Consider the following 8,662-nt stretch of genomic DNA (forward strand, 5'->3'; position numbering starts at 1 on the left):
TGGTGCCATATAGCTGACTGCAACATCTATATAAATCTTGATCACTACCAAACCACATGGTAAAATATCTAAACAAGACATACTAGCTTCTTCCTGTGATGGCTGCAAAGGAATATGCAATGCTGATGTCATTTCGCATTGCTACAAGCAAACATCAATTCATAAGTTATAGATAAGTTTACAATACAAAGGCTACTTACAGAGAATTTGTGGTCTGGATACCAAAAAGAAAGTTTGGGAGGAGGTCGAACTTCTCGGTTTGTCACACTACTATAAAGCTGAAAGCGAGACTGTTGATATCCATCCAAAGAGATGAACTCGATATCAGATGATTTTAAACTCACTGCAGAGACATCAAATCCCAGTCGCAACTTCAGCCCTGCCATTCCTTGCTGCTTCGCCTTATCAACAACATCCACAATCCACTCACGAACAGCAACACACACTTTGGCATTGAGAGGTGCATGTGTCTCTGACAAGACAGTCATTTGAAAGTTGTATCTGTTGAGAGCAAACTCCAATCGATGACCAGGGTAGATGTGGAAGTAGCCCACATTGCGGTAAATAACTGCCAAGCGACGAAAACGTTTACACAGAAGAGTCAGCACTCTGTAGAATAATGGCTGAGGAATGCGGATAGGAGCAGATGACAAGATGAGAGGTAGTGACTTCCACTTGTCATTCATCGTGTATGATTCAAGACCAACTGCATGCTCCAGAAGACAGGGAATAAAGCAAGCTTGACCGTCAAACACATCATGTTCTTCTTCACTATGTGATTGATCTTCCCTTTCTTTTTCCAGATTGAGAAAATCATGGCAATCACTTGCTGTCTTCAGATTCTTGTCTTCAATAACAGGATACTCACACAGCAAATCATAGTGGCTCATCAATGATACAATGAGATGTTGAGTTGATCCTCTGGCATCTGATAAAAGATGTCTCACAAGAGACATTGTCATAATGCCTTTCTCTTTGCTGCGTTTTACATCATTCGATAACATGGGAGGAACATCACCTTCCATGTGTATTGTGATCACTTTCTGCAACTGCGACACAAACCATTCCACATCTAACACGACTTCTTCTTCATCTCCACTCTTCAATGCCTTGGGATGATACATCAACACTGCACGACTACTCAAATACCGTAGCAACACCAACAGCTCTTCTCGATCTTTGATTTCAGCAGCTTCCATGGCAAGCTGCAGTAATTCATCAACAGTTGTTGTTCTCTTTGTTGGATAAGAGACTTTCACTTCTCTTACGTTCTGTTCATACTTAAGCCAGCTGATAGGCAATCTGTGATGTTGGGCCACCTTGTGAGCCACCTCCTCAGTTTTCTGGCGTAGCAGAGTCACCTGTGGATCTACAACACCACTGTCTGGGTCTGTCACTGTGTTATCCACATAGAAACACATCATATCTTTAGATGCCCATATGATGTGCTCTGCCAACACTGTGCCCTCCAGTCTCTTCCTTATAAATGCATCCTGTTTCTCCATCATCCCTGGCTGCTCCTTTAACTTATCAACATGCGTTCCTACTAGAAACATGACAGGTGATCTGATTCCTACTTTCTCAAATATCATGATACGACGTGACTGATCACCTTCCATGATATGAACACCTGATACCCACTCTTCCAATCGATCAAAGTTTGTTTCGTCATCAAACAAAGGAATGTGGACAATTTGTCCATCTTCTGAACGAAACTGAGATGGAGTCTTGCCATCCATTGGTTGACAAGCATCAAACACAACATACATAAAACCAGCCTTTGACATAAACAAATGATGTGTGACATAGAACACATTCTGACCAGCATAGTCCAACACAGTTAGCATTATTTCTTTCTTCGCCTTTTGACGAGACTTTGGGTCTCTGAGACTCTTCGAAATGCTTTCTTTTAAGTGTTGAGGTAAAGTAGTTGTGTTCTCAGTAGAGGAATCAGCAACACTGCGAGACACTGTCTTTTCATTTTGTAAAGCTTGAGCTTCCAGTTGTTTCCTTTTTGTTAAACTTTGTTGATGTCTGTCTTGGTAATTGCATGATTGGACATCAGTGCTTGCTATGATTGGTTTTGTCTTCTTGTTTGGTGACGTAGTCTCGTGGTCTAATTCAGCATAATAATCAGTGCTGCCCGAGTCACAGAATAGAGAACGTCTCCTTGACATTTCATCTTTATTCTCTTGTTTCTTTTGTTGCGGTTGCTGTTGGCTGTCACAACTAAAAGATGTCACCTGTTTTGCCTTTTTTCCAGCCAATGGAACTTTTGAAGGTGTCATGCTTCCATGATGGTTTACTGTTTTAATTTCTTGACTGCTCTGTAACTCAAATGACAAACTGCTGACCATAGATTTCGTGTCTCCTTCATCCGCAACTAAATTGTCTACATTTCTAAAATCTGCCTCAATCTGATCTGATGATGAACATGCTTCAGCAGCAACGGCTGTACTATCTGATGATTTTGCATGTGTGACTGTGACATGAGACAAAACGTTAGGGTCTTTAAAAGCAGACGAATTTGATGACATTTGTGATGAGAATGACAAACCTGAAGGAAAAGACTCTGCAGGAACTGCTAAAGTTGTTGGTTCTTGAGAAGAAACAGGAAGTGAAAAACCACTATGTGGTACACGGGGCATCGAACCAGCAATTCTATGAGAAGGAGCAACAGGAACATTCTGGACACGTGACTCCTGCTTTGATGATATTCTTGACATGTGAGTATCTTTCTGTTTCCTTGGAAGTTCACTTTCTTTTGACTTGAAATATTGATCTTTTACTTCTGGTGTGTCGAGCGCCTCTGCCATGTTGATCACAACATTTTTCTCATATATTTTTGCGTAGTCAGCACTTGTGAGAGGTTTGGTCCAGTCACATGCTTCCTTCACAATAATCTGACACTTCGGATCAAACACAACTCCTATTGTACTCGGCTCATCAGGATTGAACTTCTGGAGAGTGAGAGATTTTGTCAAGCTTGTCTTACCCACACCATCCCGACCAACAACATCAACACGTAGAAACACGTTTACTGCTGATCCCTCACTACAAGATGACAGATAGACACGCACTGCTGTCTCTCCTTGAGACACGATCTCTTCAGGAAATGTTTCTGCAAATACAACAAATTCAATAAGTGAAATATGAAGCAATAGAACATGGTCCATTCTCCTTTACTCACCAGAAGCCTGAATGATTGATGCCATTTTAACATTTCCTCGTGTTTCCGTTCTCTTCAAAGCAGATTTTCCGCCAATTAGAACTTTACTCATATCAGCGCCATGAGACAAAAGCAGTCGCACCATATCGTTCTGTTCATTAACAACAGCTACATGCAATGCGCCTTTTCTGCCTTTCTTCTCGGGGTCAATAGTAGCACCGTGTTCTATCAGCAAACGACACAAATCAAAATGTCCCATCTTTACTGCCAGATGTAAAGGAGGTTCCTTTAGAGTACGACCATGGAAGCTGTGAGGTACATATGCATTAACAGATGCTCCATGATCAATCAAATGCTGACAAAACGTAATATCCTTTTCTTCGACTGCTCTCTGAATGAGTGAGTATCCTGTTGTAGTGTGACAGTTTGCTTCTCTCAGACACAATCTACTTGAAGGGTCTAACTTAGCACTAAATTCCAAAATATGACGACAAGTGTTGACGTCTTTAGCTTTATGAGCACTACTAAAAATGGCCATAAGATCTTCTTTTTCAATATTCACATTCTGCAAGTCATCTAATACAGCTTCACGTGACTTTTGAAACAAATAGCAGAATGTTTTGCCAAGTCTGTTCTTCAAAGCAACATGCAAGGGTAAGTTTCCCTCTCTGTCAGCTACATGAGGGTTCACTCCATGTGATATCAACTTACCACACAACTCTACACATTCAAAACGACTCTTACATGCCAAGTGCAGTAATGTCTCACCAAACACATTCAATACATTGCAATCAGCATCACTTTTAACTAACACATCAAACGTTTTCAGATTTCCTTTCTGACATGCAAGCTGTAGAGATGTGTGTCCATTGCTATCTGTAACATTCACTAGTGATCCCTTTGCTATGAGCATCTCACAAACCTCAGAGCAATCTCGTTTGCTACGAACTGCCTTATGAAGAGCAGTTTGACGAAACTTATTTGTAGAAAACACATCAGCATTGTAGTCCAACAGACATTGAACTGTTGATGTTAAACCAGCCTCACATGCCAAGTGTAGTGCTTGGTTTTCATCTTTATCCACTGCATCAATCTTAGCATTATGTTCTAGTAAAATAGAACACAATTCTGAACAGTCTTTCTCTCCACCAGCTGCTATATGTAGTGATGTTTGTCCATATTCATTCAATGCATTTACGTCTGCTCCACAATCCACTAACAGCTGGACAGTCTGAATGTGACCTTTTTCAACTGCTATGTGTAAAGCATGATTACCATTGTGTACTTCATAAGATTTCAATACTGACTCATTTGCCAAATGTAAAGGTTTTCTCTGTTGGTTGTTTAGAGCAGTTACATCAGCCCCATGAGATAACAATAAGCGTACGGTTGCAGTATGCCATTGTTTACATGCCAAGTGTAGTGGTTGGTTTCCATCTTTATCCACTGCATCAATCTTGGCATTATGTTTTAGGAAAATAGAACACAATTCTAAACAGTCTTGTTTAGAGGTGAACACGTCGTTGGGTTAGTATGGTTTGGATGATGGTTGTGGGTCACGTGATTGCTGTGTAGGATCCTGAGGGATTATAGAGATAGACGAGCGCTGCAGCCGAACAAATGTTATTATGGAGGTAAAAATTGTTAGTTTGTAAGCTGGTGTGTGTGTGTGTGTGTGTGTGCGTGTGTGTGTGTGTGTGTGTGTGTGTGTGTGTGTGTGTGTGTGTGTGTGTGTGTGTGTGTGTGTGTGTGTGTAAAAATCAGAGAACTTTGTTGTGCAAACAGGAGTAAAGCAGGGCTGTGTATTATCACCCACTCTGTTTGCTCTGTTTGTTGCTGCAATGCTAAATGAAATGAAAAAGCACTGGAAGTGCAAACCCTCGGCTGGTATGCAGTTTGAATGTAATTAGTGGCGTCATGACAGAATTCTATGTACAGGTACATGTATGTTCACTGCAGGGCCATGTATGCAACGCTGCTTCTCAGAAGGAAGGGCCACCATTTTCATAAACGCTACTTGTAAACACACCAGTCTAGTTTCTAGTTTATTCAAACATGACACCTCGATCAGTACTGATGATAGCTTCAAATTGTTAGCTAAACTCAGCAAATGCGTATGACTCAATCTCTAACTCTAACCCTGACTCTAGCCTTTTGTTTTCCAGAGACTTAGAGCGGCTACTGCCTTGCTCACTAGTGATGGACTATGAAACAATAAAGCTTACTGCTGATTATTGCTTCCAGAAAATGAAACGCAAAAGATGGTAGCTGAACAACGCTTGATAGCTACAAACACAGTACCCGACAAAGGCGATCGAAGCCTACCAACGATCTTCGTTCACCAGTGATCTTTGTTCCAACAGCAAGGAGCGACTGATTCTAGCCACGACAACACGGCGGCGATAACATACTTCACATGCAACAAGCGACTACAACACTGGTATGAAACAAGGGAAATGTTACAGTTTACTCAACGCCACTTCAGCTACATGTACTAGGCCGTAAATCTTACCACTAACTTCCTTCACAACAGTGACACACACACACACACACACACACACACACACACACACACACACACACACACACACACACACACACACACACACACACAAGCTTTCGAAGTGAGCTGACTTGTTTTGGCTCGGTTACAAGTCCTCGTGTGAACGTGCTATTAGAGTTTTCCATTGTGAGGTTTACATTTCAACAGCACTCTTTCTGTTTTAGCTTACAGCTCCTCTAAATCTTCTCGATGTTCTTGTGAATGCAGTAACATCAAAGTTTGTTCGAACATCAACAAACAAATTTCAGTGTCCCATTTTTTGTGTAACGGTATGTGCAGCATTTTCATCAGTTTTTATTGATAGTTGATATCTATCTTGTGTTATGATTAGTGGACACCAGAAGGACAAAGACTTATAACTGGAGCATCAAGTGGAGAGTTCTCTCTTTGAAACTCTTCTTTAAGTCTCTTGCTGTTTAATATTTGTGTAGTTTTCTCTATACTCGACTTCTATTGTAGGCTCATGAGTCTGCTGTGCATACGATGGTATGGAGTCACACGGACACGTGGCTTGTGACAGCAGATCACAGTGGATTTGTGAAATACTGGCAAATCAATATGAACAATGTGCACATGTTTCAGGCACACAAAGTAGCAGTATGAGAAGTGAGGTACCTATTTGTTATATTTTGTAGTTGTTTTTATTGTTGATGTCTCATGCGACATGTAGTCTATGGGCCAACCTATGTAAGTGCTGTAAAAACAGAGTTATGTTTTCTCCCTCGTCCAACAAAGGTTTATCACCTTAGATCAAATGAAAATATGCAGAGAAACTGAATTTTGAATGTTGCAACATGAAAAAAGGTCACAAGTTGTCCAATTTGACGGCAGAAAGTGGCCGGCTTGTACGCATGCGTACTGACTTCGTGACGACACAATATCCGGGTTTTCGGTAACGCGGAAGAGCTGCTGAAGGCAATGGAAAGTGTTTACAAAGACTTTGAAGATCGAGACGTAGCTAGTTTAGATGCAGAATACCCGCAGTACACTGTAGATGGTTTTACTTGCCTATGAAGCGCCCTGTGCTAGATTTCAGTGTCTGTCTGTGCAATCTGCCAGGTAGGACATGCCCACAAGACCAAGAGTTGATCGAGTTTTCCTTGTATTGTGGAGAACATTTCTTCACGCAGCAAATTTACTTGGTGATTCCAGAATTGCTGGTTTAAACACGATTGAGCCACGTGGTGTCTTCCACTTTCGATATTACCAAATGTATACTTTGAATTTTCATCTGGCTAGAGTTTCTGAGCAAAGATTGGGTCAGTCTGATTCAAGTTCTATGAACTCTGCATTTTGTAGTAGTGTTTACAAGCTCGAACGTAGCAGCACCGTGACGGCAGCAGATCTGTCTAGTGACCAGACCTCTGCAGCTCCGCCCAGAAGCAGTAGAAGTACACCACAGCAGCAGCAAGAGGATTTACTGGGAAATGTCTGTTCTGTAAGGCTGTTGACAATAAGGTTAGAGACAATACTGGCAAACACAGAAAGGTAGAAAAGTTAAGTAGGTGCATGACTAAGGAAGCTGCCAGAGCAAATACATAGATCTGTGAAATTTTACAACGACGAGGACATGCTGCTTCTGACTCGTGTCTCTAAAGACTTTGTTGCTTTGGAAATTCAATACCACCGATCCTGCTACTCAGAATACACCCATAAGAAGAAACTGGCTGCAGCACAGGAAGTTGCATCAGGTGTAGCAGAACAAGATGACAAGGGCACCATTTATGCATTAACTTTCACTAGTCTTGCTGAGGTAGTTGAAGAGCGAATCATCTGTCTACATGAAGTAATGAGTCTGTCAGGTGTGAGGTTGATGTATGAGCATACTTTGATGGATTAGGATTCAGATATCCAACCTGGTCAGTACCGTAGTGAAAGGTTAATGAAAGCGTCGTCTCGAGAACCATTTTGGTGACCAGTTGAGTTTGGGAAGTCTAGCCATCAGAAAATCAAGTTTAGTGGCTTTCTTGTGTATCCTTCTGACATCCCCGTGCTTGCCTTACAGAGTTTGACGACACACTTCTTTCTCAAACAGAGGATGAAGATGATTCTTCATCTGCAGATATTGATATAGATTGGACTGTGCCAAGGGATTCGCAAACAGATGTTGCGGATGCATTCCACACAGCCGCTTGTCAAAGGAACGTTATGTTAGTATCCCCTCTAGTCCATGGCCACCAGGACCACAAGATCTCGAAAACTGTGGACTTGGCTCAAAGACTAATGGTGTACTACATCTATAAATATTTACAAAATATACAGCTGACTATTTGAGGAGAGAGTACGTTGTAATGTCTGGTTAAATTGGTCAGCAGCATACTTTGTCAATATTTAATTAATTAACAGTTATAGGAATTGGTGGGGAAACCTCTTGCTGATGGTATAATAATTGTGAACTTCATGTGGACAAAACACACATTTTGTTTAGTACATTTACTGACAAAGTTGCGCACAAACAGAATACCTAGCACAGCAGAGTAAAGAAATATCACGTTAAAAGATGATGGAAAGGGAGATACCCACAACATTTCTCAGCGTGTAACTCATTTGTTGAGCTTTTTGGCAGATGATGCATGTGCTCATGGATGTACACCAATTTCTACATGCTCTCCAGAGGTGAATGCACATGTCATAGGAATTAGTTCACCAATGTTGTGTGTGTGTGTGTGTGTGTGTGTGTGTGTGTGTGTGTGTGTGTGTGTGTGTGTGCATGTGCATGTGTTCATCACCCGGCACACACATGATGTACATCAGCACAGGTGGTTTGACACGTTACAGCAACTTCAATCTGAAGAATGGTAGATATCAAATACATACCTTTCTGTTTGAGTCTTGACTGTACAGTTTAGTTTGTTTATCATGACATGATGTATGAATTTACTTTCCCTTCCTAGCTTTTACTTGCTATAGTGCAATCCATATTTACATTC

Source organism: Corticium candelabrum, chromosome 7, assembly GCF_963422355.1.
Source record: "Corticium candelabrum chromosome 7, ooCorCand1.1, whole genome shotgun sequence".
NCBI lineage: Eukaryota > Metazoa > Porifera > Homoscleromorpha > Homosclerophorida > Plakinidae > Corticium > Corticium candelabrum.